Source organism: Dendrobates tinctorius, unplaced genomic scaffold (assembly GCF_039654945.1).
Source record: "Dendrobates tinctorius isolate UK_male_01 unplaced genomic scaffold, ASM3965494v1 ptg000019l, whole genome shotgun sequence".
Lineage (NCBI taxonomy): Eukaryota > Metazoa > Chordata > Amphibia > Anura > Dendrobatidae > Dendrobates > Dendrobates tinctorius.
In genome coordinates this window covers 42,924,256-42,941,535 of record NW_027361687.1, presented here as the reverse complement: position 1 = coordinate 42,941,535, position 17,280 = coordinate 42,924,256, and positions in this window count along the sequence as shown.

Here is a 17,280-nt window from a genome sequence, read left to right as displayed (position 1 = left end):
ATTATTACATCATATGATTATGACATCATCAAATGATTATGACATCAACAAAATGATTATGACATCATCTAATGATTATGACATCATCAAATGATTATGACATCAACAAAATGATTATGACATCATCAAATGATTATGACATCAACAAAATGATTATGACATCAACAAAATGATTATGACATCATCCAATGATTATTACATCATATGATTATGACATCATCAAATGATTAGGACATCAACAAAATGATTATGACATCATCAAATGATTATGACATCAACAAAATGAATATGACATCAACAAAATGATTATGACATCAACAAAATGATTATGACATCATCCAATGATTATGACATCAAATGACTATGACATCATGAAATGATTATGACATCAACAAAATGATTATGACATCATCTAATGATTATGACATCATCCAATTATTATGACATCAACAAAATGATTATGACATCATCCAATGATTATGACATCAATGATTATGACATCATCAAATGATTATGCATCAACAAAATGATTATGACATCATCCAATGATTATGACATCAAATGATTATGACATCGTCAAATCATTATGACATCAACAAAATGATTTTGACATCAACAAAATGATTATGACATCATAAAATGATTATGACATCAACAAAATGATTATGGCATCATCAAATGATTATGACATCAAAAAAATCATTATGACATCATCAAATGATTATGAAATCATCCAATGATTATGACATCAAATGATTATGACATCATCCAATGATTATGACATCAACAAAATGATTATGACATCATCCAATGATTATGACATCATCAAATGATTATGACATCAACAAAATGATTATGACATCATCTAATGATTATGACATCATCAAATGATTATGACATCAACAAAATGATTATGACATCATCCAATGATTATGACATCAAATGATTATGACATCATCAAATCATTATGTCATCAACAAAATGATTATGACATCAACAAAATGATTATGACATCATAAAATGATTATGACATCAACAAAATGATTATGGCATCATCAAATGATTATGACATCAACAAAATCATTATGACATCATCAAATGATTATGACATCATCCAATGATTATGACATCAAATGATTATGACATAATCAAATGATTATGACATCAACAAAATGATTATGACATCATCCAATGATTATGACATCAAATGATTATGACATCAACAAAATGATTATGACATCAACAAAATGATTATGACATCATCAAATGAATATGACATCAACAAAATGATTATGACATCATCAAATGATTATGACATCAACAAAAGGATTATGACATCATCCAATGATTATGACATCAACAAAATGATTATGACATCATAAAATGATAATGACATCAACAAAATGATTATGACATCATCCAATGATTATGTCATCATCCAATGATTATGACATCAAATGATTATGACATCATCAAATGACTATGACATCAACAAAATGATTATGACATCATCAAATGATTATGACATCATCAAATGATTATGACATCAACAAAATGATTATGACATCATCCAATGATTGTGACATCAAATGATTATGACATCATCAAATGATTATGACATCAACAAAATGATTATGACATCATCTAATGATTATGACATCATCAAATGATTATGTCATCAACAAAATGATTATGACATCATCCAATGATTATGACATCAAATGATTATGACATCATCAAATGATTATGACATCAACAAAATGATTATGACATCATCTAATGATTATGACATCATCAAATGATTATGAAATCAACAAAATGATTATGACATCATCCAATGATTATGACATCAAATGATTATGACATCATCAAATGATTATGATATCAACAAAATGATTATGACATCATCCAATGATTATGACATCAAATGATTATGACATCATCAAATCATTATGACATCAACAAAATGATTATGACATCAACAAAATGATTATGACATCATCAAATGATTATGACTTCAACAAAATGATTATGACATTATCTAATGATTATGACATCATCAAATGATTATGACATCAACAAAATGATTATGACTTCATCCAATGATTATGACATCAAATGATTATGACATAATGAAATGATTATGACATCAACAAAATGATTATGACATCATCTAATGATTATGACATCATCAAATGATTATGACATCAACAAAATGATTATGACATCATCCAATGATTATGACATCAAATGATTATGACATCAACAAAATGATTATGTCATCATCCAATGATTATGACATCATCAAATGATTATGACATCATCAAATGATTATGACATCATCAAAATGATTATGACATCATCCAATGATTATGACATCAAATGATTATGACATCATCAAATGATTATGACATCAACAAAATGATTATGACATCATCCAATGATTATGACATCATCAAATGATTATGACATCAACAAAATGATTATGACATCATCCAATGATTATGACATCAAATGATTATGACATCATCAAATGATTATGACATCAACAAAATGATTATGACATCATCCAATGATTATGACATCAACAAAATGATTATGACATCAACAAAATGATTATGACATCATCAAATGATTATGACATCATCAAATGATTATGACATCAACGAAATGATTATGACATCAACAAAATGATTATGACATCATCTAATGATTATGACATCAACAAAATGATTATGACATCATCTAATGATTATGACATCATCAAATGATTATGACATCAACAAAATGATTATGACATCATCCAATGATTATGACATCAAATGATTATGACATCATCAAATGATTATGACATCAACAAAATGATTATGACATCATCCAATGATTATGACATCAAATGATTATGACATCATCAAATCATTATGACATCAACAAAATGATTATGACATCATCTAATGTTTATGACATCATCAAATGATTATGACATCAACAAAATGATTATGACATCATCCAATGATTATGACATCAAATGATTATGACATCAACAAATGATTATGACATCAACAAAATGATTATGACATCATCAAATGATTATGACATCAAAAAAATGATTATGACATCATCCAATGATTATGACATCAAATGATTATGACATCATCAAATCATTATGACATCAACAAAATGATTATGACATCTAATGATTATGACATCATCAAATGATTATGACATCAACAAAATGATTATGACATCATCCAATGATTATGACATCAAATGATTATGACATCATCAAATGATTATGACATCAACAAAATGATTATGACATCATCCAATGATTATGACATCAAATGATTATGACATCATCAAATCATTATGACATCAACAAAATGATTATGACATCAACAAAATGATTATGACATCATCAAATGATTATGACTTCAACAAAATGATTATGACATTATCTAATGATTATGACATCATCAAATGATTATGACATCAACAAAATGATTATGACATCATCCAATGATTATGACATCAAATGAATATGACATCATGAAATGATTATGACATCAACAAAATGATTATGACATCATCTAATGATTATGACATCATCAAATGATTATGACATCAACAAAATGATTATGACATCATCCAATGATTATGACATCAAATGATTATGACATCAACAAAATGATTATGTCATCATCCAATGATTATGATTATTTTGTTGATGTCATAATGATTTGATGATATCATAATCATTTGATGTCATAATCATTGGATGATGTCATAATCATTTTCCCACGCAGCAATGTCATAAAGTGAGACTAGGGACTTTTTTTTTTTAAGTGGCGGAGGAATACAGTGCGGAAGGATACCTACCTTCCGTCATTGGATTCCTGCAGCACGTAGAGAACGGCAGCATCATCTGATGCTGCCGTTCTCTACCCAAGATCGTCGTGGGACACACTCGTGGACTGCTTCGGATCGTGGGTGAGTATTTTTGTGGTTTGTTATGTTTATATTTATCCCGGAAAAGACAATGGCTTCGGGGAACAATGTGACAAGTATTGGTAAGTATGTTACTCTATGTTATATGTACTGTATGTCTATGTATGTATTGTATGAATGTATTGTATGTATGTAGTATATATGTGGTATGTATGTAGCATGTAGTATGTATGTAGCATGCATGTAGCATGCATGTAGTATGTATGTAGCATGCATGTAGTATGTATGTAGCATGCATGTAGTATGTATGTAGTATGTATATAGTATGTATGTAGCATGCAGTATGTATGTAGCATGTATGTAGTATGTATGTAGTATATATGTAGTATGTATGTAGCATGTAGTATGTATGTAGCATGCATGTAGTATATATGTAGTATGTATGTAGCATGCATGTAGTATGTATGTAGTATTTATGTAGTATGTATGTAGCATGCAGTATGTATGTAGCATGTATGTAGTATGTATGTAGTATATATGTAGTATGTATGTAGCATGCATGTAGTATGTATGTAGTATGTATGTAGCATGCAGTATGTATGTAGCATGTATGTAGTATGTATGTAGTATATATGTAGTATGTATGTAGCATGCATGTAGTATGTATGTAGTATGTATGTAGCATGCAGTATGTATGTAGCATGTATGTAGTATGTATGTAGTATATATGTAGTATGTATGTAGCATGCATGTAGTATGTATGTAGTATTTTTTTTTTTTTTTAACATTTAACACATTAGCCGGATGATGGGACTACTACTGTCCCATCATTGGCTAATGTGTAAATCACTGTCATGGTAGCAGGCATCTCCCGATGGGACTTGTAGTCCCATCGGACGATGCTTGCACAGACCCCCGGACATCAGCACAGCCCCCCGGCAGGCCGGCACAGCCCCCCGGCAGGCCGGTACAGACCCCCACAGGGTGCACAGACCACCGGCAGGCCGGCACAGCCCCCCGGCAGGCCGGTACAGACCCCGGGCAGTCCACACAGCCCCCCGGCAGGCCGGCACAGCCCCCCGGCAGGCCGGCAGAGACCCCCGGAAGGCCCGAAATGACGGCGCATCATGATGCGCACACACCGCGCATCATGATGACGTCAGGCCGTCAATCAACTGAACTTCCGATTCCGATGCCGAATTCCGATATTGAAAAAATATCGGAAGTCGGTATCGGAATTCTGATACAGCAAGTATCGGCCGATACCCGATACTTGCGGTATCGGAATGCTCAACACTAATTATGACATCAACAAAATGATTATGACATCATCCAATGATTATGACATCAAATGATTATGATATCATCAAATCATTATGACATCAACAAAATGATTATGACATCAACAAAATGATTATGACATCATCAAATGATTATGACATCAACAAAATGATTATGACATCAACAAAATGATTATGACATCATCTAATGATTATGACATCAACAAAATGATTATGTCATCATTTAATGATTATGACATCAACAAAATGATAATGACATCATCTAATGATTATGACATCATCCAATGATTATGACATCAACAAAATGATTATGACATCATCCAATGATTATGACATCAATGATTATGACATCATCAAATGATTATGACATCAACAAAATGATTATGACATCATCTAATGATTATGACATCATCAAATGATTATGACATCAACAAAATGATTAAGACATCATCCAATGATTATGACATCAAATGATTATGACATCATCAAATCATTATGACATCAACAAAATGATTATGACATCAACAAAATGATTATGACATCATAAAATGATTATGACATCAACAAAATGATTATGGCATCATCAAATGATTATGACATCAACAAAATCATTATGACATCATCAAATGATTATGACATCATCAAATGATTATGACATCAACAAAATGATTATGACATCATCAAATCATTATGACATCAACAAAATGATTATGACATCATCAAATGATTATGACATCTACAAAATGATTATGACATCATCCAATGATTATGACATCAAATGATTATGACATCAACAAATGATTATGACATCAACAAAATGATTATGACATCATCAAATGATTATGACATCATCAAATGATTATGACATCAACGAAATGATTATGACATCAACAAATCATTATGACATCATCTAATGATTATGACATCAACAAAATCATTATGACATCATCAAATGATTATGACATCATCAAATGATTATGACATCATCAAATGATTATGACATCAACAAAATGATTATGACATCATCCAATGATTATGACATCAAATGATTATGACATCAACAAAATGATTATGTCATCATCCAATGATGATGACATCATGAAATGATTATGACATCATGAAATGATTATGACATCAACAAAATGATTATGACATCATCTAATGATTATGACATCATCAAATGATTATGACATCAACAATATGATTATGACATCATCTAATGATTATGACATCATCCAATGATTATGACAACAACAAAATGATTATGACATCATCCAATGATTATGACATCAATGATTATGACATCATCAAATTATTATGACATCAACAAAATGATTATGACATCATCTAATGATTATGACATCATCAAATGATTATGACATCAACAAAATGATTATGACATCATCTAATGATTATGACATCAACAAAATGATTATGACATCATCTAATGATTATGACATCATCCAATGATTATGACAACAACAAAATGATTATGACATCATCCAATGATTATGACATCAATGATTATGACATCATCAAATGATTATGACATCAACAAAATGATTATGACATCATCTAATGATTATGACATCATCAAATGATTATGACATCAACAAAATGATTATGACATCATCCAATGATTATGACATCAAATGATTATGACATCATCAAATCATTATGACATCAACAAAATGATTATGACATCAACAAAATGATTATGACATCATAAAATGATTATGACATCAACAAAATGATTAAGCATCATCAAATGATTATGACATCAACAAAATCATTATGACATCATCAAATGATTATGACATCATCAAATGATTATGACATCAACAAAATGATTATGACATCATCCAATGATTATGACATCAATGATTATGACATCATCAAATGATTATGACATCAACAAAATGATTATGGCATCATCAAATGATTATGACATCAACAAAATCATTATGACATCATCAAATGATTGTGACATCATCCAATGATTATGAATTCAAATGATTATGACATCATCAAATGATTATGACATCAACAAAATGATTATGACATCATCCAATGATTATGACAGCAAATGATTATGATATCATCAAATCATTATGACATCAACAAAATGATTATGACATCAATAAAATGATTATGACATCATCCAATGATTATGACATCAATGATTATGACATCATCAAATGATTATGACATCAACAAAATGATTATGGCATCATTAAATGATTATGACATCAACAAAATCATTATGACATCATCAAATGATTATGACATCATCCAATGATTATGAAATCAAATGATTATGACATCATCAAATGATTATGACATCAACAAAATGATTATGACATCATCCAATGATTATGACATCAAATGATTATGATATTATCAAATCATTATGACAACAACAAAATGATTATGACATCAACAAAATGATTATGACATCATCAAATGATTATGACATCAACAAAATGATTATGACATCATCTAATGATTATGACATCAACAAAATGATTATGACATCATCTAATGATTATGACATCAACAAAATGATTATGACATCAAATGATTATGACATCATCCAATGATTATGACATCAACAAAATGATTATGACATCATCTAATGATTATGACATCAATGATTATGACATCATCAAATGACGATGACATCAACAAACTGATTATGACATCATCTAATGATTACGACATCATCAAATGATTATGACATCAACAAAATGATTATGACATCCTCCAATGATTATGACATCAAATGATTATGACATCATCAAATCATTATGACATCAACAAAATGATTATGACATCAACAAAATGATTATGACATCATAAAATGATTATGACATCAACAAAATGATTATGGCATCATCAAATTATTATGACATCAACAAAATCATTATGACATCATCAAATGATTATGACATCATCAAATGATTATGACATCAACAAAATGATTATGACATCATTCAATTATTATGACATCAAATGATTATGACATCATCAAATGATTATGACATCAACAAAATGATTATGACATCATCAAATCATTATGACATCAACAAAATGATTATGACATCAACAAAATGATTATGACATCATCAAATGATTATGACATCAACAAAATGATTATGACATCATCTAATGATTATGACATCATCAAATGATTATGACATCAACAAAAGGATTATGACATCATCCATTGACTATGACATCAACAAAATGATTATGACATCATCAAATGATTATGACATCAACAAAATGATTATGACATCATCCAATGATTATGACATCAAATGATTATGACATCATCAAATGATTATGACATCAACAAAATGATTATGACATCACCAAATGATTATGACATCATCAAATGATTACGACATCAACAAAATGATTATGACATCATCCAATGATTATGACATCAATTGATTATGACATCATCAAATGATTATGACATCAACAAAATGATTATGACATCATCCAATGATTATGACATCATCCAATGATTATGACATCAACAAAATGATTATGACATCATCTAATGATTATGACATCATCAAATGATTATGACATCAGCAAAATGATTATGACATCATCCAATGATTATGACATCAAATGATTATGACATCATCAAATGATTATGACATAAACAAAAAGATTATGACATCAACAAAATGATTATGACATCAACAAAACGATTATGACATCATCAAATGATTATGACATCATCCAATGATTATGACATCAAATGATTATGACATCATCAAATCATTATGACATCATAAAATGATTATGACATCAAATGATTATTACATCATCCAATGATTATGACATCAAATGATTATGACATCATCAAATGATTATGACATCAACAAAATGATTATGACATCATCAAATGATTATGACAAAATCAAATGATTATGACATCAACAAAATGATTATGACATCATCTAATGATTATGACACCATCCATTGATTATGACATCAACAAAATGATTATGACATCATCCAATGATTATGACATCAATGATTGTGACATCATCAAATGATTATGACATCAACAAAATGATTATGACATCATCTAATGATTATGACATCATCAAATGATTATGACATCAACAAAAGGATTATGACATCATCCAATGATTATGACATCAACAAAATGATTATGACATCATAAAATGATTATGACATCAACAAAATGATTATGACATCATCCAATGATTATGACATCAAATGATTATGACATCATCAAATGATTATGACATCAACAAAATGATTATGACATCATCAAATGATTATGACATCATCAAATGATTATGACATCAACAAAATGATTATGACATCATCCAATGATTATGACATCAAATGATTATGACATCATCAAATGATTATGACATCAACAAAATGATTATGACATCATCAACTGATTATGACATCAACAAAATGATTATGACATCATCTAATGATTATGACATCATCAAATGATTATGACATCAACAAAATGATTATGACATCATCCAATGATTATGACATCAAATGATTATGACATCATCAAATGATTATGACATTAACAAAATGATTATGACATCATCTAATGATTATGACATCATCAAATGATTATGACATCAACAAAATGATTATGACATCATCCAATGATTATGACATCAAATGATTATGACATCATCAAATCATTATGACATCAACAAAATGATTATGACATCAACAAAATGATTATGACATCATAAAATGATTATGACATCAACAAAATGATTATGGCATCATCAAATGATTATGACATCAACAAAATCATTATGACATCATCAAATGATTATGACATCATCAAATGATTATGACATCAACAAAATGATAATGACATCATCAAATCATTATGACATCAACAAAATGATTATGACATCAACAAAATGATTATGACATCATCAAATGATTATGACATCAACAAAATGATTATGACATCATCAAATGATTATGACATCAACAAAAGGATTATGACATCATCCAATGATTATGACATCAACAAAATGATTATGACATCATAAAATGATTATGACATCAACAAAATGATTATGACATCATCCAATGATTATGACATCAAATGATTATGACATCATCAAATGATTATGACATCAACAAAATGATTATGACATCATCAAATGATTATGACATCAACAAAATTATTATGACATCAACAAAATGATTATGACATCATCCAATGATTATTACATCATATGATTATGACATCATCAAATGATTATGACATCAACAAAATGATTATGACATCATCTAATGATTATGACATCATCAAATGATTATGACATCAACAAAATGATTATGACATCATCAAATGATTATGACATCAACAAAATGATTATGACATCAACAAAATGATTATGACATCATCCAATGATTATTACATCATATGATTATGACATCATCAAATGATTAGGACATCAACAAAATGATTATGACATCATCAAATGATTATGACATCAACAAAATGAATATGACATCAACAAAATGATTATGACATCATCCAATGATTATTACATCATATGATTATGACATCATCAAATGATTATGACATCAACAAAATGATTATGACATCATCTAATGATTATGACATCATCAAATGATTATGACATCAACAAAATGATTATGACATCATCCAATGATTATGACATCAAATGATTATAACATCATCAAATGATTATGACATCAACAAAATGATTATGACATCATGCAATGATTATGACATCAAATGATTATGACATCATCAAATCATTATGACATCAACAAAATGATTATGACATCATCAAATGATTATGACTTCAACAAAATGATTATGACATTATCTAATGATTATGACATCATCAAATGATTATGACATCAACAAAATGATTATGACATCATCCAATGATTATGACATCAAATGACTATGACATCATGAAATGATTATGACATCAACAAAATGATTATGACATCATCTAATGATTATGACATCATCCAATTATTATGACATCAACAAAATGATTATGACATCATCCAATGATTATGACATCAATGATTATGACATCATCAAATGATTATGCATCAACAAAATGATTATGACATCATCCAATGATTATGACATCAAATGATTATGACATCATCAAATCATTATGACATCAACAAAATGATTTTGACATCAACAAAATGATTATGACATCAACAAAATGATTATGGCATCATCAAATGATTATGACATCAACAAAATCATTATGACATCATCAAATGATTATGAAATCATCCAATGATTATGACATCAAATGATTATGACATCATCCAATGATTATGACATCAACAAAATGATTATGACATCATCCAATGATTATGACATCATCAAATGATTATGACATCAACAAAATGATTATGACATCATCTAATGATTATGACATCATCAAATGATTATGACATCAACAAAATGATTATGACATCATCCAATGATTATGACATCAAATGATTATGACATCATCAAATCATTATGTCATCAACAAAATGATTATGACATCAACAAAATGATTATGACATCATAAAATGATTATGACATCAACAAAATGATTATGGCATCATCAAATGATTATGACATCAACAAAATCATTATGACATCATCAAATGATAATGACATCATCCAATGATTATGACATCAAATGATTATGACATAATCAAATGATTATGACATCAACAAAATGATTATGACATCATCCAATGATTATGACATCAAATGATTATGACATCAACAAAATGATTATGACATCAACAAAATGATTATGACATCATCAAATGAATATGACATCAACAAAATGATTATGACATCATCAAATGATTATGACATCAACAAAAGGATTATGACATCATCCAATGATTATGACATCAACAAAATGATTATGACATCATAAAATGATAATGACATCAACAAAATGATTATGACATCATCCAATGATTATGTCATCATCCAATGATTATGACATCAAATGATTATGACATCATCAAATGACTATGACATCAACAAAATGATTATGACATCATCCAATGATTATGACATCATCAAATGATTATGACATCAACAAAATGATTATGACATCATCCAATGATTATGACATCATCAAATGATTATGACATCAACAAAATGATTATGACATCATCTAATGATTATGACATCAACAAAATGATTATGACATCATCCAATGATTATGACATCAAAGGATTATGACATCATCAAATGATTATGACATCAACAAAATGATTATGACATCATCTAATGATTATGACATCATCAAATGATTATGAAATCAACAAAATGATTATGACATCATCCAATGATTATGACATCAAATGATTATGACATCATCAAATGATTATGATATCAACAAAATGATTATGACATCATCCAATGATTATGACATCAAATGATTATGACATCATCAAATCATTATGACATCAACAAAATGATTATGACATCAACAAAATGATTATGACATCATCAAATGATTATGACTTCAACAAAATGATTATGACATTATCTAATGATTATGACATCATCAAATGATTATGACATCAACAAAATGATTATGACTTCATCCAATGATTATGACATCAAATGATTATGACATCATGAAATGATTATGACATCAACAAAATGATTATGACATCATCTAATGATTATGACATCATCAAATGATTATGACATCAACAAAATGATTATGACATCATCCAATGATTATGACATCAAATGATTATGACATCAACAAAATGATTATGTCATCATCCAATGATTATGACATCATCAAATGATTATGACATCATCAAATGATTATGACATCATCAAAATGATTATGACATCATCCAATGATTATGACATCAAATGATTATGACATCATCAAATGATTATGACATCAACAAAATGATTATGACATCATCCAATGATTATGACATCAACAAATGATTATGACATCAACAAAATGATTATGACATCAACAAAATGATTATGACATCATCAAATGATTATGACATCATCAAATGATTATGACATCAACGAAATGATTATGACATCAACAAAATGATTATGACATCATCTAATGATTATGACATCAACAAAATGATTATGACATCATCTAATGATTATGACATCATCAAATGATTATGACATCAACAAAATGATTATGACATCATCCAATGATTATGACATCAAATGATTATGACATCATCAAATGATTATGACATCAACAAAATGATTATGACATCATCCAATGATTATGACATCAAATGATTATGACATCATCAAATCATTATGACATCAACAAAATGATTATGACATCATCTAATGTTTATGACATCATCAAATGATTATGACATCAACAAAATGATTATGACATCATCCAATGATTATGACATCAATTGATTATGACATCAACAAATGATTATGACATCAACAAAATGATTATGACATCATCAAATGATTATGACATCAAAAAAATGATTATGACATCATCCAATGATTATGACATCAAATGATTATGACATCATCAAATCATTATGACATCAACAAAATGATTATGACATCTAATGATTATGACATCATCAAATGATTATGACATCAACAAAATGATTATGACATCATCCAATGATTATGACATCATCAAATGATTATGACATCATCAAATGATTATGACATCAACAAAATGATTATGACATCATCCAATGATTATGACATCAAATGATTATGACATCATCAAATCATTATGACATCATCCAATGATTATGACATCAAATGAATATGACATCATGAAATGATTATGACATCAACAAAATGATTATGACATCATCTAATGATTATGACATCATCAAATGATTATGACATCAACAAAATGATTATGACATCATCCAATGATTATGACATCAAATGATTATGACATCAACAAAATGATTATGTCATCATCCAATGATTATGACATCATCAAATGATTATGACATCATCAAATGATTATGACATCATCAAAATGATTATGACATCATCCAATGATTATGACATCAAATGATTATGACATCATCAAATGATTATGACATCAACAAAATGATTATGACATCATCCAATGATTATGACATCATCAAATGATTATGACATCAACAAAATGATTATGACATCAACAAAATGATTATGACATCAAATGATTATGACATCATCAAATGATTATGACATCTACAAAATGATTATGACATCATCCAATGATTATGACATCAAATGATTATGACATCAACAAATGATTATGACATCAACAAAATGATTATGGCATCATCAAATGATTATGACATCATCAAATGATTATGACATCAACGAAATGATTATGACATCAACAAAATAATTATGACATCATCTAATGATTATGACATCAACAAAATGATTATGACATCATCTAATGATTATGACATCATCAAATGATTATGACATCAACAAAATGATTATGACATCATCCAATGATTATGACATCAAATGATTATGACATCATCAAATGATTATGACATCAACAAAATGATTATGACATCATCCAATGATTATGACATCAAATGATTATGACATCATCAAATCATTATGACATCAACAAAATGATTATGACATCATCTAATGTTTATGACATCATCAAATGATTATGACATCAACAAAATGATTATGACATCATCCAATGATTATGACATCAAATGATTATGACATCATCAAATGATTATGACATCAACAAAATGATTATGACATCATCAAATGATTATGACATCAAAAAAATGATTATGACATCATCCAATGATTATGACATCAAATGACTATGACATCATCAAATGATTATGACATCAACAAAATGATTATGACATCATCCAATGATTATGACATCATCAAATGATTATGACATCAACAAAATGATTATGACATCATCCAATGATTATGACATCAAATGATTATGACATCATCAAATCATTATGACATCAACAAAATGATTATGACATCAAATGATTATGACATCATCAAACGATTATGACATCAACAAAATGATTATGACATCATCAAATCATTATGACATCAACAAAATGATTATGACATCAAATGATTATGACATCATCAAATGATTATGACATCAACAAAATGATTATGACATCATCTAATGATTATGACATCATCAACTGATTATGACATCAACAAAATGATTATGACATCATCTAATGATTATGACATCATCAAATGATTATGACATCAACAAAATGATTATGACATCATCCAATGATTATGACATCAAATGATTATGACATCATCAAATGATTATGACATTAACAAAATGATTATGACATCATCTAATGATTATGACATCATCAAATGATTATGACATCAACAAAATGATTATGACATCATCCAATGATTATGACATCAAATGATTATGACATCATCAAATCATTATGACATCAACAAAATGATTATGACATCAGCAAAATGATTATGACATCATAAAATGATTATGACATCAACAAAATGATTATGGCATCATCAAATGATTATGACATCAACAAAATCATTATGACATCATCAAATGATTATGACATCATCCAATGATTATGACATCAAATGATTATGACATCATCAAATGATTATGACATCAACAAAATGATTATGACATCATCCAATGATTATGACATCAAATGATTATGATATCATCAAATCATTATGACATCAACAAAATGATTATGACATCAACAAAATGATTATGACATCATCAAATGATTATGACATCAACAAAATGATTATGACATCAACAAAATGATTATGACATCATCTAATGATTATGACATCAACAAAGTGATTATGACATCATTTAATGATTATGACATCAACAAAATGATAATGACATCATCTAATGATTATGACATCATCCAATGATTATGACATCAACAAAATGATTATGACATCATCCAATGATTATGACATCAAATGATTATGATATCATCAAATCATTATGACATCAACAAAATGATTATGACATCAACAAAATGATTATGACATCATCCAATGATTATGACATCAATGATTATGACATCATCAAATGATTATGACATCAACAAAATGATTATGGCATCATTAAATGATTATGACATCAACAAAATCATTATGACATCATCAAATGATTATGACATCATCCAATGATTATGAAATCAAATGATTATGACATCATCAAATGATTATGACATCAACAAAATGATTATGACATCATCCAATGATTATGACATCAAATGATTATGATATTATCAAATCATTATGACATCAACAAAATGATTATGACATCAACAAAATGATTATGACATCATCAAATGATTATGACATCAACAAAATGATTATGACATCATCTAATGATTATGACATCATCAAATGATTATGACATCAACAAATCATTATGACATCAACAAAATGATTATGACATCAAATGATTATGACATCATCAAATGATTATGACATCAACAAAATGATTATGACATCATCTAATGATTATGACATCATCCAATGATTATGACATCAACAAAATGATTATGACATCATCCAATGATTATGACATCAATGATTATGACATCATCAAATGACGATGACATCAACAAAATGATTATGACATCATCTAATGATTACGACATCATCAAATGATTATGACATCAACAAAATGATTATGACATCCTCCAATGATTATGACATCAAATGATTATGACATCATCAAATCATTATGACATCAACAAAATGATTATGACATCAACAAAATGATTATGACATCATAAAATGATTATGACTTCAACAAAATGATTATGGCATCATCAAATCATTATGACATCAACAAAATCATTATGACATCATCAAATGATTATGACATCATCAAATGATTATGACATCAACAAAATGATTATGACATCATCAAATCATTATGACATC